Below are 27,393 nucleotides of genomic sequence, written 5' to 3' on the forward strand. Positions count from 1 at the left end.
ATATAATAGATATATATATATATATATGTTATATTATATATATAATTAATTATTATTTGTTATGATATTATATAAGTGTCCATTTATTTGAAAATATAATTATAGTATCTACAGTAAATTTTATATTCTGGACCTTTACATTTATTTATTTTTTGAATAATACACAATATTTAAATGAACAGCCCTGCTCTCTGTGAAAAATTACCTTGATACAGACTTTACCCCCACCTACCATTGGCTGAGCTTCAGAGCTTGCCACTCCCCGTTCTCTGTGAAAAATTACCTTGACACAGACTTGTCCCCCACATACCATTGGCTGAGCTTCAGAGCTTGCCACTCCCACTGTACTGTTGGGGTAGGATACACCGCAATCAACACCTAATTTGTGGATTTGCTGCAGAAGAATTTGTCTTAAAAACACCAGTAATGCATAAAGTCTGTTCTCGGCTGCACGGTCCGGCTCTGTTCGGGAAAACGGACCTGTGGAATTCGTTGGATGCGTGTATGAAATTCCACAATGGTGGCGGTAAGATTATTATTGTCTCACATTTGTGCTAATGTTACCCAGTGGGTAGTACAATTCGACAACGAAAAATGCTAACATTACATGTAAACTTATGGTTTATTAACATCTACACCTAACACAACCCTAAACCTACCCATACAGGACACCTAAACTTTTATGTGGAGTTTTGAAAATATAGTTGCATAAATTGTGTTTGCATATTTCCACTTGAACGAATCTATAGTCCGGATTTTGGACCATCGAATCACGAAATCCTAATGGTGTTCTGACAATTTGTGCAAAATAAGTATGTGTTTAGACTAGAGATGCATTATTGCAATTTTCTTGGCCGATTCCAATTTTCGATTTTTTGTTAGTGTGATCTGCCGATACCGATTTTTGCCGATTCCGATTTTTTCCCCTAAGAGATATAATTGACAGCATATACAAACAAAGTAAGTTTTTATTCAGCTAAAAAAATACTACAGAAATTGAAGTAATCAAATGTAAATTTTTATCAAAGGTAATTTCTGTCTTCATTGTAAAAATTAAATACAAAGGGTAAAATGTTAAATACAAATTAATGGCTTCCCCATTTAAGTTACAAAAAGTATTCAGGCAAGAGCAGAAAGTGATTTTTCTGTTGTCTTTTGTTCTTTGATTAACATGACAGACAGCAGCAGTGAGTAATATTGGACTGCAGTCCCTTTAAGAGTTTATCCACGAACCCTATACCGTTACACCACATACCTTCTCTTTCTCAACTATTTAACGTTCCAAAACTGAGTGTGTTTAACTGGATACTCGCCAAGACGGGCATTTTGACATAATTTTGTATGTATTTGAACATTTTAGTGCAGTAAGCCACTCATTTTGGTATTTGTGGCTCACAAGCTGTGTAGCTTCCTGGCTTAAAAAATGTTGAACTCTTTGACTGATGATTCATAATGAGCTTTATTAAAGATCCGTCACCGTAGATTGCAGTAATCACCGTTAAATGCCATATGACATCACGAATCACTGTAGGAGCTTTGTATAAAGAAAACAAACACAAAACATAATATAAATAAACCATGAAACAAACAAATCAAATACTAATTAATACAAATACAACAACGATTTAACACACCTAAGATCATACAAACAAATAACCATTACTAAATTACATAAAGAAAGAAATTCAAAACAATACAGAAACCAGAATAAAAATCCTACAATATCCCTCAAACAACAAACCATATAAATCAATAAACCACTCGCGTCTTAGCTGCACTCCTTACTAGAATGCTTTGAGCAAGCCACAACATATCCGCTTAAGTGGATGAATGTCACAAGCACCAACATTCCGCCTTTTTGCATAAAGAGCTGGCATATAAACTGCCTCTATGGATTTACTGACCACTAAATGTATCTCTGCCCAGGTGTGCTTTGTCCCAAAAATCAGCAGTGAAACACCCCCCAACCTGTCCTGCCCCAGATTCATGAATCTCTCATTTATTACAATAATAAACACAGATAAATAAAATATATCTGAGGGCATTTATTAGAATAATCATCAGAGAGAAATCAAATAATTTTTAAACATGAATGAATCTCTCCTTTAGGGCATGTCTAAAGACCGTTTACTAGACATAAGGAAACACAACTGCAACCCCATGATTATGAAGGTAACATACTACAAGAAGCCAGTCTTCATAAACCATGGTTACATGCAGTGGCTGTGGGACGTGGATGGAAGACGCTATCTGGACTTGTTTGCGGGGATTGTTACTGTTAGTGTAGGACATTGCAACCCGTAAGGTTCAATTTGTTGCCATGCAACATTTGTGTTTCTTTTATGTGCATTACAGTTAGCTTGAAATTAAATAAATTACTAAACTGTAATTAGATTAATGCATATGGATTTGTTGTGTTATTGCCCTGAGCTCTTACATGGGCTGCTGTTTTTAGTTTTTGATTACAAAGTTGAATGGTTTCTAAAATTTAATTAGAAGTTTGAATATGGTTGCAGGAAAGTGACAGAGATGGCTGAGAAACAGCTGAGGCGTTTATGGCACACGACATCCATTTATGTGAATCCACAAATGCAGGAGTATGCGGAGAAACTAGCCTCCCTTTTGCCAGACCCACTGAAGGTACTGTATGATTGATAGAGCCATATATTATTATTACTATTATTATTATTATTATTACATAGCAGCCTTTATATTTTAGGAATGGGGCTCCTCACAAGAGGATCATCATATTTTGGGTCCATGGCATCAGAAAGTTGGAATGCACATTTTGGCATACACTACCAATTAAACGTTTGAGGACAGTTAAAAAAAAAATGAAATTAATACTTTTAATCAGGAAGAAGTCAAGTACACATTAAATTGATTAAAAGTGAGAGTAAATAAGCGTATAATGGTACAAATGTTTTCTACTTCAAATAAATGCTGTTCTTTCTATTCATCAAAGAATCCTGGGGGGAAAAAAGATCATGGTTTCCACAAAAATATAAACCAGAACAACTGTTTTTAAAAATCAATAAATGATTCTGAAGGATCATGTGACACTGAAGCCTGGAGTAATGATACTTTGCCATCAAATAAATAAAATATATTTTAAAATGTAAAATCAATAAATTAAAATAGAAAACAGTTATTTTAAATTGTACTAATACTCCACAATATTATGGTTTTGCTGTATTTTAGATCAAATAAATGCAGCATAAGAGACTTCTTTCAAAAACATGGAAATAAATTTACCAACCTCAAACAAGCGGAAGCATTAGCATTAATATCATAATGGTCTTCATTTCTAGGTTGTCTATTTTACCAACAGTGGCTCGGAGGCTAATGACCTTGCAGTACTAATGGCCCGGCTTCACACAGGAAACTTTGACGTCATCACACTGAGGTGATTTACCTTATTTGCCAATTTCTGAACAAATGGAAGATGGCGAGTTCTTGGGAAAGCTGTTGCTGACAGATCAAGCAGCCCTGCACAGCCATAGATAATCACAGCATCATTTGTGTTTGTGTGTTCAGGGGTTCTTATCATGGTGGCAGTCCACAAGCGATTGGTCTGACGGCCAACCACAAGTACAAATATCCCATCCCCTCCTCTATGGGCTGCCATAATGTATGTCTCACACACACACACACATCTCTCCTGTCTGCTACCTGCTTTATAATGTAATATTCCTCCGGGTCAAGTCCACAAATCGCATTAGAAGAGGAAACATCATAACCAATGTTGGTGTTTTTGTTTAATGCAAAATTAACAGAATTACTGTCAGACCTCATGAGGTTTGAATAACAAAAGATGATTGTATTTTATTGCAGCATTTTGTTTAATGATCTGAGTGCCTTTGCAAATATATATAAAAAAAGGTATTTTCAAAAAGATTCAAAATATGAATATTGTAAAGCAAACTTGAGTAAGATAAGTCTTTAATATATTTTGAATTAAGTTTTTTTTTTTCTTAATTGCAAAAAGTATTTTAATAGTTTAAGCATAACATTTAAGCTTTATGATTTCAACAAGGTAAAAAAAATTCCAAAAGCATAAAAAAAATTAAGTCTATTTCTCAAGTAATGGAAAACAAGCTATAATAAAGAATAAGAAAATTAAATTTTCAGTATTTACACATTTTGCATTATCATATTTGAAAAGCATATTGTAATAGTATGTGTTTGAGCTGTGGATTTTTTTCTTGCAAATCTTTAATATATATTTAATTTTTGTTCCTATGTGGGTTGTGTTCATTGTACGTAGACCATGTGCCCGGATGTGTTCAGGGGCCTCTGGGAAGGAAGCCACTGTAGAGACTCCCCAGTTCAAACCATCCGAGAATGCAGCTGCTCCCCAGGTACATACAGACATACGCTAGCTTAATGAGGACATATCATAGACTTCTACTATTTATATATAACGGTAATACTCCATTATAAATTCTACAGCCTAACATTAAACCAAATGTTTTGAAAGGGATAAAAAAATATTAAATAAAAGGAAAAAAGTGTCTCTGTGTGTGGTGTAGTCCTGTAAAATTTCCTTGCCTACCTGTAGCAAAATCTGAAAAATAAAGAAAAACTGTTTCTTTTTGTAAATTTCACATGAAATCAATGATTCCCTGTTAAATAGCTCAGAACAGTGTGTTTAAAATGCAAGGTCTGATTATCTCATCAGGTCACACATTAACAGCAGCTACTATATTAAAAAAATAACCACACAACACATGATCAGAGCTTGTTAACTACTCTTCACTGTAATTAGTGTTTCTTGTAGGCCAGCATTAATAATAACATCCTAGCAACGTGGAAAACCACTCCTAAAGTATCAGCAGGCACCCACAAGTTTTGCACGCTTTTCTTCAGAAAATGTCAAAATCTACTTGTTAACACAAATGTCACATAGTGTAGATGAATCTCTTTCTCTCTGTTCTCAGGTCACTGTCAGGCCAATGACATGTATATTCGTGAGCTCAAAGAGATGTTCGCCACAAAACCGTTCCGATCGTATTGCTGCTTTCTTTACAGAACCCCATCCAGGTTTGATTAACACCACACCTGACATTGAAACTCAAGTATGAATGGAATCAGATTAAACATAAATGCTATGAAAATATAAACTGAGTGTCTTTAAAGATCAGGACTAAATCAGCTCTCAAGATACATAAAAGACAGTTTCTTGTCCAGTTGCAAAAGTGGCTGACAAGTTGAGTAATCTGCATAATTCACCTCTACTTAATTAACTTTATTGACTTTAAAGGCAATTCTTTATGTAGGCAGCTGTATACATACACATACAGCATATACACTCTTACAAATAAAGATTCTTTACTGGCATCTATGGTTCCATGAAGAACCTTTTCCATCCATGTGACCTTTCTATTGTAGGGCTGTGCAAAAAATCGAATGCGATTTTCATGCGCATCTCATCAGTAAAGATGCTCCTGTAATTAGTAGTATATCTCCAGCACGTGCGTTAAGATCAGGGTTGCCAGGTTTTCACAACAAATCCTGCCCAGTTGCTTCTCAAAACTAGTCCAAAACTAGCCCAATTGCGTTTCCAGGAATTCCAAAAATTGCATCCCGGGGTTAAAATATAAATTTTTTGGCAGGGTTGCCTTGGTAAAATTCGCATTTTAGGGGCTAAATATCACGTTATTGGTATTGGGGTCGCTTCAACCCGCAGACATGAAAAACAACCGCAGACTTGGCAACACTGGTTGGCATTTACTACACAGAGCCGTAGTCCACCGACAAGCTACACAAAATCGCTTTCAGAATCGACAAAGAATCGCCTGCGATTTTAAAATCGATTTTGTGTCGATTGTCAGTGAATTACGGCTCTGTGTAGTAAATGCCAACCAATGTTGCCAAGTCTGTGGTTGTTTTTCATGTTCGCGGGTTGAAGCGACCCCAATACCAAAAACGTGATATTTAGCCCCTAAAATGTGAATATTACCAAGGGAACCCTGCCAAAAACATGTATTTTTATCGCCCGAAACGAAATGCGATTGGACTAGTTTTGAGAAGCAATTGGGCAGGTTTTGAAAACCTGGCAATCCTGATCTAAACGCAAGTGCTGGAGATATACTACTAATCACAGGAGCGCCTTTACTGAGGAGATGCGCATGAAAATCACATTCGATTTTTTACACAGCCCTATTCTATTGATCAAAATGTTCTTTAGAGAAGTAAAAATGGTTCTTTGGGGAACCTAGAAGGTTTTTTTCTGGAACCTATATTTCTAGGAGTTTAACAAGGCCATATTAGTTGTCATTGAAACAAACACTGGCAAACAAAATTACAGTCATAACCCAGCACTTTGCTGGTAGAAGTTAGTAAAGGTGAAAATAACTGTAATCTCTACTGTATATTCTGTCGCCATATATATAGTGTAATTTCCAGCACTGACTAAATATTCCACTAGCACTAACTCATTGCTCCCAAATATTAACATGTGGCACGTTATATCATGATTATTGTTTTTATCTTTCTACAAGGGTAACAGTGGAGCTGTTCAGTTCCCAAAAAATTACCTGAAAGACACCTACCAGCTTGTTCGGGAGAAAGGAGGAATCTGTATAGCAGATGAGGTCTGAAGAATTTGTTTCTAAATCCCATTCTGTATATCGGTGAAGCTAAAAACACAGGGTTGGTTTGTTAGATAGTCCCAAATTTTCAAAACCAAACAGAGGGTATGACTCTAGTGAAGTAAACAGAAACACCTGTTTAACCCCGCCCCAAATTGTAGGTAAATGAACCAGCATGAACTCATTCCAGTGACCCCATGTTTGGGAGTGTTTACATGACACTGGTTTCAACTAAAAACAAAAAAACCTTTAATGCGTTTTGGCCATTTATTCATATGACAAGAGTGTTTTTGTTCCTGAAAATGCAAAAAAAAAAAAAAAAAAGTTTTCTTTTTTTTTTTTTTTTTGAAAACTATACTCTTATAGTCTCTGTGTAAACAGCTATAACGATAAAGGCACAGAGAAACGGTATCATTGGAATCACTTTCACAACGTTTTTTTTCTAGCTGATGAATGATAAAAACATTGACAGCCAATCAGAATCAACCCTGTGAAGAGCTCGAGAATTTAAAGTGGCAGACGAGCATGCGCTTGGAATAAACAGCCGATATTGTCCACTGGTGTGGATGCTAATATAGTATTCTTTTAGTTGTCTTTATAGTTATCATTCTTGCTGTAAACAGACATTTACTTTACAAAGTGACATCGCCAACTCGCCTGGCATGCGTAATACAATGTTTTAAGTCATTTTCATGGATCCATGTGAATGGGCATTGTTTTAACAATGTTGTCACTTGTATGCGAAAAATGCAAAGGAAAAACTTTGTGTTTTTAGTACATTGTTTTTATATAAACAGATCCTTAGACATTTTTACACAAAATGAAATATGCAAAATAAGTGTTTTTAATTGTTTATTTTTAAGATGATAACTAGATGCTGCTCCCTTAATTAAAATGCAACATTAAATGATCATGTGACAACACTGTGTTTGGTGCATATTGCCCATTATTTTTAAAATACAGTATATGAAACAGTTTGACGTATGCAACCAATATTGATTATTTCACAGTTTTAATCCAATTTTTATATAATATCTATGATTATATTATATATACTATCTTATATATTATATATATTATATATATATATATATATATATATAAGATAAAGTATCTTATCTTAACTTTTGGTCAATTAAGAAATCAACAAATAGATGTCAAAATCAACTCAAAAACTGAGGTCCAAAAAAAAAAAAATATTCTGACACAAAAAATACTTTCAAAATATAACCAATTTGTTTTGTTTAAGGCTTTGTAAAATGCAAACGCTTGCTTGATTACGGAATAAAATTATTATTTATTGCAGATTTGTTGGTGTTTTTGGTTCTCTTAGGTCCAGACTGGCTTTGGCCGCACAGGAAGCCACTTTTGGGGTTTCCAGGGACATAATGTCCTACCAGACATGGTTACCATGGCAAAGGGCATAGCAAACGGCTTCCCGATGGGGGCTGTAGTGACCACAGCAGGTGAGGCTAGAGTGAAATTTAGATGAGCTTATTGTGCGTCTGAGGTGTTTTAAATGAGTCTTATTCTTCAAAGCTTAATGAGAGACTGTGCTAGAAGAGAATGGTCAAACAGGAAGCAGAATTAATCAGCACTATGAACACAGTGGTGAGGTTGAATCCAAAGTCAATTGCACTCAATAGAATTATTCTTAGAGAAAAATTAACTTCTAATTCTAACTTAAAACTTTTTTTAAAGCTTTTAATAGGCTAACTGTTGTGTTAACCTCAGTGCTTTGTGATTTTGAAAATCTCTGCTTGAGTACCAGTGTTTCATATACTGTAAGCTCTGCACTCATTAAATGCAGCCGGATATTCTTTATATAAAAAAGAACATTTGACACAAAACTACTACCAAAAACTAAAACCTAAACAATATTTCCTCATACACAAATCAAAAAAAAACCTATAAAAACCTTACTGATTTGTACCTGCATTTCAGTACCTTCATTTAAATTAAATATAAAGCTGTATAAATAAATATGAAATAAAATAAATTAAATACATTTATGAAATGTGATATAAATATTAGATTAAAAACTTGCATGAAAATAAGAATCGTTACCTTGGGACATAACTGTAATAAAATAAGTTTAATTTTTATAACTTACCTTGGGACATAACTGTAATAAAATAAGTTTAATTTTTATAACTAAAATGACTAAAACGGAAATAAAAAATATATTATTTTAAATAATTTAAATGATTGCTTTTTACTAATTTAAATAGTTTTAAAAAATTAATTAAAATTACAAAAGCACATCCTTGTCTCATGTCTGGACTTTCAGTTTAAAATAATGAAAATTAACCTTAATTAATCAAAAAACAAAAAAGCCAACACGCCAACAAAGAAATAATTAAAAAAAAAAAAAACTAAAAAAATTTCTGCAGCAAATGTGCGAGACTTCTGTTTCATTAGCCGCTGTAGGGAAATAGCACAGTGCAGTAAACAGTCATACTGCACTACAAAACAGTATGTTTGCAATTAAGATAAAACATTAAAATGATAAGACACACTAGTTTGCAATATCAAGCATCAAAACGAGCTGTTTTGTACAGCTAGAAATAGCTGGAAGCCCTGCACATTGAATTTACAAATGGCCACACCCACTCTTGCGGGAAACATAAGGTGGATACCTTCAAAACCTTTGAATTTGTGTAAATGAGAATGTGTCACATATTAATTAAGGATGTAACTATGCACCCCAAACCAGTTGAAAAAAGATTAAAATATTTGACGATTCAAGTCGGTTGAGATGCGGAATGGATCGCAATACAGTTGGGGGCAGGGTTTATATGAATGATAGCGGGGAACTGACTATCCTAAGAAAAGTTTAGATGGAATTTTCTTTTCATCTTACCTCCGCACAATGGGCCTAATTCATGAAACATTCGTAAATATGAGTAAATTCTGAGTAATTTGCGCATAAAACAGACCTCCCCGAAAACTTTCTTCCGGATTCACAAACGCTTCGTAAACGTCTGATTTGTTAGTTAAACATGTATGTTAATGAATTCCAATCATTGGTAAATAGGGCGCTTGTGCATGCTCATTCACAATTTGCATAATCCTTGCCTATAAATTACAGCTACATAAATTGCGTGTCCAGGAACACAGTGGAATATTCTGGTCTACTTTCTCAGGTTTGGCTTCAGTATATAATAGGCCATATGCCTAACAATAAATATTCAATAACATGTCCACCAAAGAGTTTTTAGCCAGCTGAAAAAATGTCAGGCGCTCTTCTGTAAACGACCAGCTGGTGGTGCTGGGAATGCTTTTGTGGCACAGCGTTTTTCCAGCTGAGAAGCTTTAGTTGCTATGATTTGGAATATCCACGGTGACAATGTATTACTATAGTATCTCATTTTAAAGAATTTTACTAAATATAAAAAAGCAGTTACCAGTAATATTGAATTGTTGTACTAGCAGGATGGTTGGTCGCTATTTGTCCCAACCGTCTTCTATTTATAGCTGGGTAAATAGTTACAGTGACGAGCGCGGCGTTCAAATGATCAAATCAAAAAAAAAAACAACCAAAAAAAACCTTTTCAAAAAAAGGGCAAGAGCAAATGACCTTGTAATTATTATGGCAGTGCATCAAAATTCAGTGTCATTGGTTTGCCAAAAAGAACACAGAACGTTTTATGCACCATTTACACATGGTAGGGAGCAGGGTGACATTTTCTTTCGTACCCAACTAACATTTTGAAAAAATATGAACATTTCATGAATTCGAAAAGTTTATGTCAGAACAGCTATTTAAGAAACGATTTACACAAACGGTAACCATGAGGCCCAATGCTTTTTTTGTTTGTAATCTTCTTTTTTGTAAACAGCTTTAACCATGTTACCAGCGGTGGTAACCAGAAAGTAAAACGCTGCTTTTCCATAAGCGCCACTGCCATGTCTGAGTGAATTTGCATACTTCATGCACCCGTCGGCTGTATAAGACAAGTTTGTAAGGGTAGCATAATTTCACAAAGCTAAAGTCAGATCATTCTGTTTTTGCTTCAAATGTTAAAATTATACAGTCTAATTTAAATAAAAAACTGCTAATGCTGAAGTGAAGAGAAGTGAAAGAGACATGTAAAGTTAGCCAAGTTGATATCCCATACTTGAAATTTGTGCTATGCATTTAACCCATCCATGTGCGCACACACACAGCAGTGAGTAGTGAACACACACACACACACACACTCAGGGGCAACCACTGCATTTGTGATTAAAATGCAGTGTTTGCCTCTAATTTTAAACAGCTACAGACAGTTCAGCCTGTAATTAATCTAACTGTTACTTATGTACTTATAAGAAGAGATTTATTTTATTTGTATTATTCATTTATTCGGTTTAGGATTTGTCTTAAAATCTCACTTTAGTCGTTATTTGACATAAAATATATTTCCGTTTCCCAAAGAAATATGCAGCAGTTTGTCTGAGAAATAATAAAAACACTTTATCATTTATAATTTGTCTTAAATCTCATTTTGTTAAAAAAAAAAAAAGAATGTGAGAAAATCGTATGGTGAATTGTATCACATTGGTGAGTTGAGTGAAGTTACATCCCTAATATTAAGTAGATCTGAGATAATGGTTCTAATGAGGTACCACAGGGTCACATTCACCTCACGCACACATGTGGATCAAGCAATGAGTTCATATTCCTAGAAAGAGTGGGTCAGGTACAAAACCTAAGTAGATTTATTTAATATATAAAAATGTCTAAAAATATGAGTGTACCTAAATTAGTGCCAAATGAGTAATAAAAAAAAAACATCTTGTGAGTGGGTTGCATGCATTTTTTGCAGAGATTGCCAGTTCATTAGCGAAGGGAGTTCATTTCAACACATTTGGAGGAAACCCATTAGCCTGTGCAGTTGCCTCATCAGTGCTAGATGTAAGTACAGATCATTTTATCTTTCAGGACTGTGTACAGTTACATTGGTGTAAACAATAGGGAATGCATACATTGTCATTTTGAGTGTGATAAATTATAAACTTAAAAAAGTAATAAAAATGAAATAAACTATGTAAATGTATGTTTGTGAGATAAATTTGTACAAAAATATATGTACATAAAATATCTAATATCAGCAATAGTAAATAAAATGTTACTGAGATAATACAGTACATCATAGACTAGTAAAAATATCTAAATAACAGTATAAAATAAAATAATATTAAATCTAATTCAAATAAATAAAAAGATCAAGGGTTAACAAAATAATCTAAAATATCTGGTATCAGTAATAGTGAACAAAATGTTCTAAGTGACATTATGAATCTATGTAAACTATAATTGTTATAATAAATTACAAACTACAAAAATAAAAGTATAAAATATTAGTAAAAATATAACTAAAACAATATAGTATCAATGGTTTACAATAAAAAAAATATAATAATAAAAATATAAAATAAAATGGGACCTATGGGAACATGACAGAGATGCAGTTTCTAATTTACTCCACTTGTTACTTGCTTGTAATTTGTGTAAGTTTTTAATAATTGGATTTTAGTGCAGTTTTATTCACTGTATCAAATCATTTATACTAGCTAATAATACTTAAATAATACTAATAATTAAATGTATATTGCTTTTAGACAATAAAAGAGGACAAGATGCAGGAGAACAGTGCTGATGTGGGGACATACCTGCTGACTGAATTGGCCAAACTCAGGGACAAGTACGAAATCATCGGTGACGTGAGAGGAAAAGGGCTTCAAATCGGGGTGGAGATGGTCAAAGACAAGGTGAAAGAAGCAGACATTAAAGTTCAACAGATGTAACTTTTATTCATATTATACTACTGATTTGATCAATCACAGGATAAAAATAAAAAATAAAAAGGTAATTGCAACATGTTAGGTCACACTTCAGACTTTTTTATTGTAATTTTGAGTCTATAGCTTTGAATTCTGACATTTTTGCCTCTAAAACTGAGTTTACATCTAACAATTGTTTTTTTCTGAGTTTATATTTCACATTTTGGAAAAATTTGAGTTATATCTCATAATAAAAAAAATATAAAAGGTAATTGTGACTTTTTCTCTCACAATTCTGCCTTTTTCCTTAGAATTGTGAGTTTATATCTCTGAATTTTTAGTTTATATCTAGCAATTCTTACTTTTTTCTCAGAATGATGTGAATAGCTGACAACTCTGTCTGGTCTGCAAACTACGTTTCATAACCAAACACACACGAGAAGTGATAAGGAAATAACCCCTCCCTGAACTTCCTGCTGCCCTGTATCTTGCTCTCTCATTGACTGTTGGTCGTCGCTGATGTATTTTTCAGTCAGAACTCAATTCACACAGCAGGATTTGAATTGCTGACAGGTCCAATGCGTGATTGTCACTCGTGTGAATGAGCACCAGTTTGCCTCTGATTTCGTGCATTTTACCAAATTTCTGCAAGAATCCAGAAGTACAACCTCTCCACTTTACAATAGCACGTGTATTCAGTTGTCAGCTGAAGGATCGTGTAACTCGGAGTAACAACATTTCGAGCTACCTGAACTAATGTCTTGAATACACAAAGACATCTGGTGGTGCATTTGTCTCTCTGCATGGAGCTTTAATGATGGAAACTGCCTCTCATTAGGCACAGTTACATTGCTTTTACCTTTCCAATATACAGTTACAAAAAAAAATAAAAAAAATAATAAAAAAAAATAAATAATATTATTATAAAAAAGGTGAGGGGTTATTCTACAACAACCACAATAACACCAATCACAAAATAATGATTCTAGCAAGCAAAAACTAGAGGAACAGTTGAAAAAACAGAAGAAAATTCAGGAAGACCATAAAAAAAGTATTTTGACTTTGTTTTTGTGAGTGTTTTTGGGAGTGTTTGTCATTTTCCTCATAGGAAATAAGCTAGAAGATGTGTTATCCAGTAACTAGAGCAGAGAGCAATGAGACATGTATGAACATTCTCAGAACACACTCCACTCAGCAGATTTCACTGTGATTAGACTGGAAATTCAGTCAACTGAACTGAAAAAAAAAGCTGATTTTTCCAATCAAAGCTTGTTTCAGCATACCTGAAATCATTCTCCTTAAACCCCACTGACAGCTCTCTCAAACCCATGTGTAGGTCAGCAGGGACCCACTCCCTTCTGAGGCCATGGCTGAGATCTTCGAGGACACTAAAGACATGGGCGTACTGATTGGAAAAGGGGGGCTGTATGGACAGGTAGGCGAGGCCTATCTGAAAGCCCATGTGTAAGATGATTCTTGCAGAGGTGGAATATGGAAAACATAGGTTAGGTGTTAGTGTGGTGATGTTGTGCAATGGAAAAGGATTTATTCATTGATTCACGAAACAGTCCTGTTTTGAGTGGCATGGATGCTCAATGCCTCAGGAATCCTGCTTGTCTGAACTCATGGAAATAGTCACAGTAAGCACTGAATGTACACTAAAAGCAGGGGTGCCCAACCCTGTTCCTGGAGATCTACCTTCCTGCAGAGTTCAGCTCCAACCCCGATCAAACATAAATAAACCAACTAATTGGGACCTGAAGACAGGTGTGTTTTTATTTAGGGTTGGAACTGAAATCTGCAGGAAGGTAAATCTCCAGGAAAAGTGGTTGGGCACCCCGACTTGAAGGAACCAATAAAGATTTTTATTTTTTTTTTATTAAAAATTATTTTGTAAACTATTACAATAAGATGCATTTATAAAACTTTGTACAGAATATATAAGACTTTAAACTTAAATTCATATTAGTTTATATTAGAACATATACAATTCATATTAGTAAATATAAAAAAATCTATTTAAATATGTTCAAAAAACTACAATAAAATATACACATTTTATTTTTAAATGTTTTATATATTTTAGACACATTCAATTACTTTTATTACTAATTTTAAAAAATTTTTATATATTAGTAATAAAATATGTATATAAATATATAATTTATATGTGTGTGGAAAAAACTACAGTAAAATATAAAATTTTATAATTTATATATTTTTTACATTTCTTAAACATTTTTGTTTACATTAACATTAGATGTATACACAGTATATTTTAAACTTAAATTTAAGATGTATTAATATAAAAAAATCAATTTAAATGTTTCTAAACAGTATAAAACTACAGTAAATATATATTTTTTAATTAAAAAAAATAAAAACTAAATACTTTTTTTTACTTTGTTTTAGTATATATTAGTAATATAAAATACAGTATAAAAAGAATTTCACTAGGTGCTTTTTTTAGGTCAATTTGGTAAAATTATGCAGTTTGGTGGCTATATCTGACAGCATTTAAGAATGTATTTTTAAAGCTCATATTTAAATCTTTGAATCTTTTGAAATCTTGACTTAGCGCATCCTACTTTTTCCTCAAATGTTTTTTTTGTCTCTCACCTGTTTACTTTTTCCAGGCTTTCAGGAGCAAGCCTCCACTGTATGTGCATAACTAAATGACGACGCAGACTTTTTTTCTTGCTGTATTCAACCAGGCAGTGCAAAACTACATGGAGAGAAGATAAGACATGCAGAATATGATGAAGACACATTGGCTCATATTTCATCTGGAGAGTTGTTTTAGCCCCTTACGCTTCAGTAGCTGTTTGACTACATTATACGTCAGAAATCTAGCACCTTCACATCTAAGACCAGATCTTTCAGGAAGTTTCGGGAACTGGGACTAGTTTTACTCTCTAATCATTAAGAGACTTATCTTATCGAACACATTAATTAAAAGTGTTATAGAAAAATATGAACAATTCTTAGGGTTTCCATGGGTCCTTAAAAAGTTAAATTTAGTTGTATCAAATTTAAAGGCCAACAAAAGTCTTAAATGGTACAAGAAAGTCTTAATTGTGATTTCAAGTGGTCTTAAATTTGGGGACAGAAAGGACGATTAAACTTCAAACGTTCCAAAAGCACCACCTGCTGGCAGAGAATAACTGTGCATTTTCATTGAGCTCTTCTGCTGTTTTTGTTCAGACCAATGTAAAAATCAACATCAACCATGTTTATGTTGCAAACACGCAGAGTTGTAAATGTGAAACTAGTGGATCGACAAGAAGATAACGCATATATAAAAATCTAAACAATTAAGACAGTAAAATATATTTAGATGTCATTTAATTAATAGAGTAATAATATGATACTTTAGACTCATCCATCTTCTTATTAATGGTTTAAAAGCTGAAACAGGGTTTCTGCAGGATTTTTAAGCTCAAATTTAAGACTTTTTAAGACCTTTTTTAAGGCCTGCACAAATAAAATTAATACCATATGAGTGGGGTAGGGCAATGTCTTTGGTAAACTATTAAACTGTAAAATGACCGTAAAAAGCATGATTTACAGTTCAGATACAAGTTTTCACAAAAACAAAAAGTTTTATAAAATGATACAGTTCACATTTCAGCCTTAAGAGAATAGATGAGTCAGAAGTATTAATTATAATATTGATTTAAACAATTATTATCAAATTAATATATTAATTAAATAACATTTTACTGTTTAGATTTTTATAACAAATTATCTTCTTATTGACCCATCAGTTCACATTTGCAGCTCTGTGTGTTTGAGGTTGAGTTGATTTTCACATTAGTCTGAACAAAAACAACCTAATGTTCCTGCAATAGGCTGCAATCTGAACTTGAGTGATCGAGGGGGTGTCAGCAATCTCCATTTAGCCTATTTAGCTGTGCAAGAATAACTGCAAACACAGCCTCATGTGTTTGAGTTGTTATATATGTTGTAAATGAGTCTTTTGTATTCAAATTATTTTACAGAGTCTTTGCTTTTTTACCAATTTTGCAATCGTTCTCAAACTGCACATGTGGCGGTCCACACGAATTTAAAACTAGAATATATAAACAATAAAATAACAAAAATAAATTTAAATAAATCAACAAAACTTTCTTTCCAAGAAAACTGAATTTAAAACTAGAATATATGCAGACTATATTGACATAAATTAGGTTAAATATTTCAACAAGGTTGCCAATGGGTATGTTTAGGGTTAGGACAATAATGAAGTGTATACAATTAAACAAATACATAATTCCTTAATAATAATAATAATAATAATAATAATAATAAAAAAAAAAAAAATACACAAAATAAAAGCAACAACAACAAAATGAACCACTTACGCATACAGTGCCTACAGAAAGCCTTCATACCCCTTAAATTTTTTCACATTTTGTTATGTGTTATTATGTTAAACTGCTTTAAAATTCTTCTTTTTCACATAAATCTACACCCCTCTTACCATAATGACAAAGCAAAAACTGGATTTATCACAACTTAGCAAATTTATTAAAAAGGAAACACTGAAAAAATAACATCACACAAGTCTTCATACCCTTTGCTTTGACACTTTAAATTTAGATCAGGAGCATTCCAGTTTCACTGAATTATCTTTGAGATATTTCTATACTCCAACTGGAGTTAACCTGTGGAAAATTCAGTTGATTGGACATGATTTGGAAAGGCACACACACCTGTCTATATAAAGTTTAACAGCTGAAATGGATGTCAGAGCAAAAACTAAGCCATGAGGTCAAAGGAATGGCCTGCAGAGCTGAGAGACAGGATGGTGTTGAGACATTTAATTTAAGACTTTTTATGACCTTAAATTTGATACAAGTAAATATAAGATATTTTAAGGTTTTTTAAGGACCTGTGGAAACAGTGTGAAATGTGAAGTTTATCATTTACATTTAATCATTTAGCAGACGCTTTTCTCTGAAGCGACTTACAAATGAGAACAATAGGAGCAATCAAATCAGCATGAGTGCAACAGTATCCAAGTGTTGTGACAAGTCACAGTTTTAAAATAAAAGTAAACAAGTTAAGTTAAAATAGGTAAATAAGTTAAGTAAAACGTAAATAAATAGAGAGACAGAATAGAAATAGAAAAAGTAAGTGCTAATTTCACTGGGTCAGGTGTTTTTTTAAATGGCTAAAGACTGATTGAGCCAGGTATGTCATTCCACCAGCAAAGAACAGACAAGGAAAAGGTCAATGAGAGTGATTTTGTGACTTTTTCAGATGCCACCAAAAGTGCTGTTCAGCTGCAGAATGCAAGCTTCTGGAGGGCACATACTGTAGGTCTTAAGTAGTGAGTTTAATTATAGCCAGTGGTTGTCTTGTAGGCAAATATCAGAGCCTTGAATTTGATGCGAGCAGCTATTGGCAGCCAGTGCAAACTGATTAAGAGAGGTGTGACGTGGGCTCTCTTCGGTTCATTAAATACCACTCTGGACAATTCTGGATCAATTGCAGAGGTTAGACAGTACATGCTGGAAGACCTGCCAAGAGAACATTACAATAGTCTAGTCTGGATAGAACAAGAGCTTGGACGGGAAGTTGTGTGGAATGCTCTGATAGAAAGGGTCTAATCTTCCTAGTGTTGTATAAGGCAAATCTGCAGGATTGGGCCATTGCAGCAATATGGTCTGTGAAGCTTAAACAATCATTAATCACAACTCCATCTGTGGAGCAATAACATGTGTAGATGAGGTCCAATTGGTTACCTGATTTGTGTGTAGCCATAGTAGACACTCGCTTGAGATCAAACAAGGCAAGCATTGGGAAAAAGTAAAATTAGTGGAGAGGGCTGCTGGTGTGGCAGTGTCTTCTGTTTTGATCCAAGTCTCAATGAGAGCTTGGAGGTGGAGACCTAAATAAGTAGCAATATATGTAATGACATCTGCTTTGTTAACAGCAGATTGGCAGTTCTAAAGACCAATGAGAATAGAAAGTAATGTATTAGAGGACATGGGTATAATACACAGTTTGTTAAGATTGCACTGCCTCTAATGTGTGGCACACTATTTATGAGTGTAAGTAATAGTGGGAATTTGGAAGCACATAGTGATGCAGATCACATTCTTAAGTCTTCACATGAGGGCTGCTGGCACGCTATACTACACAGTTTTATACACACTTGATTCAGCATTATTTAGTACAGCTGGCAACCCCTTGCTAACTGACAGAGAAAGGCACAAAAACACTTACAGTACGTTGTTCCTCCAGCTGCTTCTCATTACTAGCTGCTAAATTACAAGTATTTTTGCTGCATCTACAGTAAAACGACAGTGGTATAAACACAGAAAAAGTGTTTGGAGAGTTTGGCGGTGATTAAATTCCAACCTGACCCAGTTCAAATGACATTCACAGTCTAGACGATTAAGGCAAGCAAGGTCCCTTTTAGAATAAATAAATCTGTTGTCCCTTAAAACGTTATGGGAAGATGATACAGATATTTTTGTCCTGTAAAGAAAGCAACTGTATATTAAATAAGCATCTGTTGTTTTTTGTTCTGATTGTTTTTAAAGTCTTTTCCTTGGAAATCCCATGGTATTGTTTTGCATAACACAAAGCCTTTTTATTCCGCAGCTGACCCATTACGCACGGTACACTAAAAATATTTGAATGTTTAGCTTTTACTCTTTTCACAATCATAAACCCATTGGTCTTATTACTAATAATAACATTGTTGTGAGATGTTACGGTTCATAGCGCATTTCTTCAAAAAAAGAGTTTTGTGTTCCAGAACATTTCCAACTAAATGAAAGCTCTGTGAAATATATTGTCAAAAAAAGCATGTTCAAAACATCCAGTGGAGTTTCATTCCTCACGTTGCCTTTTACAGGTTACCAGAATGGAATGGTGACTATGAAAACGCAACTAAATTGTGACATAAAATGTGCCGTAAAGATAATTATTCTCAACAAAAAGCACATATGCACGGCCTACTCTAAAATATCCAAGTCTCATTTGCCTACAGATCAGCTCTGAGGCACCAGATTACACATCAGTTATGGTATAAATAAATGGCAGTTCCAGGGAAATCTTTTGGCATATGGTGCATTACAAAACAGATGTCAGCCCATGGGGCACAAATTCATTCTCGTAGGGACAGAGATACACTCGATGCCTGATGGTTGCACAACTGCATGTCATCAAAGAAGCTGTAAAAAAAAAAAAAAAAAAAAAAATACCAGCAGAGGTTTTGTTTTCTTGTACAATGTACATTCAGAGGAGCAGTCTTCAGTCTGTCTCTCGGTTATCTGTTCTTCCTGCCATCCTTCTTTTTCTTGCACATTTGGGCAGCATTACTGGAGGAGAGGGCGATGGCGTGGCCCGTGGTCTTCAGGTCGACATCGAAAAGTTTGTTCCTGGTTGGCAAATTCATACTGGACAGGTCACACAGCGCAGGTTGACTTCCCTTCTATAAGGAGCAGAACAAAAAAACATAATACATAAATGTTATCTGCTAAAAATTTGCTGATTAATGTCATTTCGGAGACATTTTTGGCTTGCATGATTGTGATTTTTTTTTTTCTGGAATTTTTTACTTTACTTATTTACACAGTTAGGCCCACATTTTTGTGATCATGTGCCAATATAGCTATAAAATAATAAGTATTAATATTATTACTAAATAAAACAAAAAATATTTTAAAAAGAAACATTACTACTGTTACTGATACTATTGTTTGCTTTGCTTGTTTGTAGAACTGCAAAATTAGGCCAATGTTTTTCAATTATATATCAATACGTCTTTAATAATAATAATAACAATAATGTATTATAATTATTATAGATAATTTATTATAATAATAATTATTATTATTATTGAGATATAAAAGTTACCAAAACAAGAAACACTGTATAATTGTAACATTGTTATATTTCACTGTAAAATAAAAAAATATAATAGAAAATAGGAAAGTATTATTTTATTACATTCAACTGTAAAACAAAACACTACTATTTATGGTTGTCTTAATTTCTTCATTTTCAAATGTTAAATTGTCAGATTTTTCCATGTTAAAACAACCCAAACCGCAGAGTAGAGATGGAGTTAAATAGCAGTCTTTTTATAATCACACTGAACCATAATGCAGTTTCAGATGTATTTCGATTAATCTTACAGCCCTACTCCGGACTATATCAATACTGAAAATGAATAATAAAATCAACTGGAGTTTGGAGTTTCACTTATACTACAGTTTACGTGTTTATTTTCATATATAATGTGTAAAACTACTTCATTACACCAATCAGGAATCAGAATAAATAAAGCTGTTGGATACACACATATTCCTCAATCACAGCTGTAACAGGAAATCACATTATTAAGAAACATGAAGTTGTTTATGTCTGGATGATGATTTTAAAACTTAACGCAACAGAAGAGTGGCTGTTTGCTCACATGTTCAAACAGATATTAACAAAGGTACAGTACACACCTCTTCTGCAACTTCCACACCTCCGTGTGGTTTGCTGTTCTTTTTAGAGTCTTTTCCGTCTTTCTTTCCTTTTGTCTTTGCAGAGCTGTAAAAGGTGACATTAAGAGTTAATCTCAATTCATATCAATATACAGAGGACTTTACCCACAATGCATGAGTTTAAACACTTTACAACCAGTGTTGAGTTGTAAACCAGTGGATTGTTAAATGGCATTGAGAGACCTTTTTTGGTTTGTGGGTTCACATCCCTCTGGTTTTAGTTTGTCATCTGGGTCCTCAGAGAGGACAGGGGCGTCCTCGTTGTTGCCTGAATCAGGTGCAGGTGGGGGACGCTCTTCTGTGAACTGCAGGACTGGACAGTCAATCTCTGGCGGTTCTGGAAGATTCTGCTGAACAACCACATTAGAAAATCCAACTTTATTAGATGAAAGCTAAATCTAGTCAATTAACATACTTAAGGGATTGGAGGTTGGATTTTAGTTTCTTACATTTGTTTTTCTGCTGACGTTTCTTTTTCTTTTGCCTTTTAGATAATCTGAAATCAAACGAACCAATCAGTGGACATGAACAGTCAGTAAAGCCTCCAGATGCTCTTATCCTTGATATACAATATGAAAATCTCAAGCAAGGTGTAATGATTTTAAATAATAATTAAAATGTTTGAATTATTATTAAGCAATGAGATTATCATTTTATTCATTTTACATTAATATTCATTTGTATTATAAATATTCACTTTACAATAATATTTAATTAATGTTCACACACTATACATTTTAGACATCATGGATCTATTGTGAAATATCATAAAAGTTATATGATAAAAGCAAATTATAATCAAAGAGAACATCACAAGGACTGACAGGCATGTTTTACTTTTGTCTCGGTGTGTCATCGAGTTCATCATCATCCTCTTCCTCCTCTCTCTCGGCAGAGTTCTGACTCTGCATCTTTTCTTCCTCCTCCAGCTGTTGCCGTAGCAATGCCACCATCTCTGTGTTTCTTAGACTTCTCATGGTTTGTCATACTGATGTGTGAGGATATTAAATTATATACTGCACCATTAAATGCAAGTAATGCAAGTCATCAGTTTATAAACATGCTGTTCATTAAAGATTATTTAAAAAACATATTAAGCAGATAAACAACACATCTATGAACAAATACATTAATGTTCGCTTATGAGATCATCAGTTGTATAAATAAATAAATAAATAAATCTTTCTTTTATAAATGTAAAGTGGGCTACTAGATATGAACTTAGGTTTATATAATGTTTTTTACACAAAATCTAAAAAAAATGAGATGCAGAGTGAACCAATAGAGGGTTTTATTCAGCCAAGGAAAGTTAGGGTCCAGTGCAAATGTAAACGCAACTTAAATGCTTCTTTTCCACTCACGCTATCTTATATCGTATGTTTGAAAGATTTTGTTCAGGCTGTCCATTTATGGCAGGTCACCATAAAAGGGAGACATTGGTCATAGAAAAAGCAGCAGGTCCTGCACCACATGTAACAAAATACAGTACGCTTTGCTCTTCAGCCATTTGCACAAAGTTACTCTTTCAGTATGTCCAGGTCTAGACATCCTTGGTTTCAGCACCTTCTCTGTGGCCACCCACCCAAATGAATGTAGAGATCCTAACTTTATGACTACCTCCATCAGGTCACATTGACTGTCCATTTGAGTGACCTCATGTTGGAGTGATGTCTCACTTATATCTGACTCATGATAGATGACCTAAAAATAGCAAAACAACTCCTCTGTTTCTGACTTTTTTTGTGACATTGGCTGTGCTTAAAATGTGCTATATAATGCTTTATTTCTTGTAAAGCAGAATGTGTTATGAACTGATTTTTATATAACCTTCTTTTTTGACTTTTCTAAAAATAAAATGAAACGGTGAAGTGATAGAGGGTGTGAACCTTTGACCAGTTTCAGTGCAGTCTGCAATCTTTCTCTCACGCAAGAATCCACTTGAAAGATTTGTCACATGCAGGGCACGTACATCAGAACTCGTCCTTTCCACGGCACCATCTGCCCTGCTCTTGCATCTGACCAAATACAGCCTCGTCCTGTGTGCTCTCCATTACTCACCAAACTTTTGACAGTATAATTGCGCTATTTTTCTGACTTGCGTGTCGCTCTGAGTCACTGCATTTGACATATGAATCACAGCTCTGACATTCCTGACAGTTTATAGTGACCTCAACTTAATGATGTCTCACACAATCAATATCACTGCATAGATATAACAATAACAAAACGACTTGATACTTGTTTTTTTTGTGACATATGTTAATTAAAATGTGCTTTATATATTTCTTTAAAAATAATTATAGATTATGAGATGTTTTATTATCCTAACTTTGTTTTTCAGTCTTCCGGTAATAAATTACAGATGAAAAATTTGTGCACACCGAACTGTGACATCCTCATCCAAGAATCTACTCAAGTTTATGTGTACACGGCCTGGCTGACTCAATGTGCCTGAACACGCTTTGCCCTCTCTTGCCCGTTTTCCACCTCCTCCTCGTCCTTCTCTGCGTTCTGCTCTTCCACCAGCTTCTTATGTGCCTGAACACGCTTGTCACGTTTTCGGACGAAGGCCACTAGTTGGCGCACCAGCTCGCTGTGCTCTTTCCTGGCCTTGTCCCTGTTTTTTTTGTTCTCTTTTTCCATGGCTCTCTTCTCCCAGCGGTTGGAGGCCTGTCGACTGTCATACTCCTCCTTCCATGCAAAGTTTTTGCGCGTACAGAAGCTCTGCCAGTAGCCATAAAATAAATGTACTACCTGAGAGACAAAAAAAAATTATTTAGGGGAAACAGAGACAAACGCAAAGAAAATTAGAATACTATATGTCTAGATTTTATGTTCAGACGTCCTGTATGCTGCATCCTTTTAAAAACAAGATGAAGAGTTTTTAGGAGGCTTGTACATTCATCCTCTGTAAATCTGCTTCTTGCAAGTCTCCACTGATGGCAAACACTTTAAAACATCCATTAGGTGAAGCGCAAGTATAAACCACACCAGAAGGGGAAATGATTAAGATCATTTAAGAGCCTTCAGGTCTAATTGGAGCGGGATGAACCTCATTGTTCAAACCCTGGAGAAAATGGTCTCAGAGGCTAAAAGAGGTACTGGATCCCTTGAACCAAATGTGGAATTTTTCTGTCAAGATTTTTCCCCTCTTTTAGCGAACAATCTGAAAAATGTTTTCAAATACGGAAGAGTGCCATGCTGTTACCTGTAGTAGCTTGGAGAAGTATTTACAGAAGGAATACTTCTGTGTTCCATTTAGCTAATAAGTTAACAATGCATTTGGCTGTAAGGTCTAAAATGCACTAGACCCCCTGAAGAACCCTGATGCCATGTTTTAGCACTCAAGTATTTCATCTTCATGGTATAATCTTTACATATCTCTCTAACCAACCAAACACTACTGCTTTTCAAAAGTTTGGGGGGTCGGTAAGATTTTTTAATATTTTTCTCTAAATTCTGACCAAATCTAAATCTATTTGATCCAAATTACAGTAAAAGAGCAATATTGTAAAATCTTATCACAATTTAAAATAGCTTTTCGCTATTGGAATATTTTGAAATGTATGAATTTGAAATGAATTTTCAGTCTGTCACAGGTTCTTATTTTTATTTTTTTTATCAAGATTCACAACTGTTTGTGCTTAATATTTTTGTGGAAAACTGCATGTACCAGTGTCTACATACAGTGTCATAGTCACTATGAGACTCTCCAAATGAGGGAAACTGCTCCTCATCTTCTTCCTCATCTTTTACTGCTCCCATCTCCTCTTTTGCAATAGTCTCAAACACATTCCTGTATATGGTGTAAAAGCCCTACAGAGACAAAGAATTTGCACTATTAAAACACAGAATACATGCATTTCCACAATAAACACTGTATATCCTGTGCTTAGTGCTTTATTGCACTTCTGGTTAGATGCTAACTGCATTTCGTTGCCTTGTACCTTACATGTGCAATGACAATAAACTTGAATCTAATCTAATCTAATCTGTTTTATTCCAAACTGAAAGCATAACTTGTGCATTTTCAAAATAAACTTTTACTGCCCTCCAGCGGTACAGGATGGTAAAAACAGACATTTGAGCCATACATTATAAACAGATAAATACCAATTATATGCAAGTTAATACAAAGAAATATAAATTCAACAATATATGTAATAGAATATGATATAAAATACAGAAAAAAAAAAACTCATAAAGCTCTCATTTAGTTCAATGTCAGCTACATACAGAACGCAATATCCAAAATGCACTTTTTTGTTCATCATAGACACAATACAACGGTAAAATACATCTGTCCGACATGTATTACACATTTAAAAATGAATGCAGATGAAACACAGAACTTGTTCTGTGTGAACAGACACATGTATGTTTGGCTACTGGCTGACAAAAAAATACATTTTAAATATTCACCTTTTCATCATCTCCGTAACCTGAGTAACAGGTGACAGTGAAGAACTGCAGGAGATCAATGCTGTCATCCTGGTACTCTCCGCTGACACCCCCTTTCAACACAGCGCCTCTCTGTGGTTATCATACTTTAAAACAAAAACAGAATTAAATATTAATGGGAAAATACTGAAGGATGTAATATACATTTTAACCAAATACTGATTAATATTACTAGTATTTAGTCCCACCTTATATGGAGAAAAACATTTTGTGTGTGTGTGTGTTCTATATGTGGCAGAAAACAATAGGGCATACAGAATTAATTATTGTTGATTTACAACAAAAGCTGGAATTTATATAGAAAAAACATGGCTATAAATTCACTTTAACTGGAAAGCAATTGACATACACTGCAAAGTATACATTTTGAAATGTATATTATAAAATATTATTAATATTAGTATTACTGATTTGTTTGCCATTTTCAGCCCAGTCCTGATGCATCCAACACTAATACAAGTTAACAGTTTTGACAAACAAAGCTAGAACATGTAGATCAGCAGAATGTTGCCACAACAACATTCAATGCGTGACATTCCAAGCCCATATGCTGTTTTTTTCCACTGACACAAAAGGAGTATTTTGAAGAAGCTCTTTTGTACAACAGCAGTGGCCACTTCTGTCATGCTCCAAAAAACACCAAAAAAGTAGTCCATAACACCATATGAAAAATAGCTAAATTCACCTTTTTCTGTTGAATGGAAAACCAACTGCATTTAGGTTTGGAATGTCACAATGGTGAGAAAACTGTTGAACTCCTCCTTTAACCAGCACCCCATAAACCAAAAATGATATACCAAAATGAAATGACTGCAGCTCATGAATGCTTCGGTCTTTCAAGCGCTTTCATTTTCGGAATGCTTTGAAAGCAGACAGTTGACAGTTTCTTGTCAAAGAGTCAGAATTGTTCACAGCATCACTTTAAGAGGATCTCAAATAGACTAAAAAGTCTATTTTTTTAAGTCTATAACAAGACTTTTTTCTTGTATGAAATACTATCAAAAAAAAAAAAAAAATCCAACCTAGTTTTTGAGATGCTTGAAACACAAAGATAAAGGAGGATTCTCTTTGAGGATGATATATATATAGTGCATGAGATTCTTATTCTTATATTTAATTTCTCTGTTCCAGTCACTATAAAGACATTTTGGATAACTGTGGAGCATTAAGTAACATTAATTTGCTACTACAATGGTTATTTGAATATATGCAAGGGTGAAAGAGGTTTGAGAACACTTAATAACAACTTAAATTTCTGTTTGTGTCAACTTAAATATACATGTTGTGGAAGAAAATAAAGCCACATAGGTGTGCCACATCACAGCAGTGAATAAAAGGCAGAATATTAATTTTTGGAAAGAAAGTATCCTTTTTAAAGATTGTTTACACAGGGTAGCATAAACTAAATAAAGCCTGAAGCAACATCTCATTAGTTTTGAACTAAGCTAGATGTACACTGCATGTGTGTGGTGAAAACGTAGTTGTTTGTTTGGAGGTCTTACCAGGCTCTTCTCTCTCCCCTGTGGATCACTCAGAACCATCATACGCAGCCTGGTGGAAAGTTTGAACTCCTCTGCAGCCTCCTCTGCGTTGTCCAAGTTCTTGTCTAGAATCAGAATAACAATATGAGCAAACATTATAACATAATTCAAGCAAGTCCTATAATCAACAGCACTGGACAGATCATTAAACAATAAGAGAAAACAACACACCAACTAACCAAAATTATAAATATAACACTTATTACTTATCAAACTGATAAGATGAAAACAAACTGGTCGAACTTGGAGATCATACACAAACTAACGGCTGTGTTTTGAAAACCTGTTTTAACTACAGTACACACGAAAGCATCAATGTGCCACAGTGATCACAAAACGACATACTGACATAGGCTATTTATATTTTCTCTCGACAGACGAATCACACCGAAGCCGGTGTTTGTGTGCAGCCGCGGCGCAGGAAATGATGCACACAAGAAACGCGCTGCTTATTGGCGGAGTTGTAGCTTTTAAGTATGCATCTTTTTAATAAAATATATAAAATATTCTTTACTT

At 34.2% G+C, this 27,393-nt stretch overlaps 2 pseudogenes; one reads left to right on the forward strand and one right to left on the reverse strand.

Annotated features, from left to right (window-relative positions):
* The first annotated feature begins 331 nt into the window (after nucleotides 1-331).
* LOC122134741 lies at nucleotides 332-15,578 on the forward strand (annotated as a pseudogene).
* A 3,353-nt stretch (nucleotides 15,579-18,931) lies between these two features.
* The window catches only part of LOC109081357, a 13,128-nt pseudogene continuing 4,666 nt past the window's right edge, over nucleotides 18,932-27,393 (reverse strand).

The sequence above is a fragment of the Cyprinus carpio genome, chromosome A21 (assembly GCF_018340385.1).
Source record: "Cyprinus carpio isolate SPL01 chromosome A21, ASM1834038v1, whole genome shotgun sequence".
In the NCBI taxonomy this organism is placed as follows: domain Eukaryota; kingdom Metazoa; phylum Chordata; class Actinopteri; order Cypriniformes; family Cyprinidae; genus Cyprinus; species Cyprinus carpio.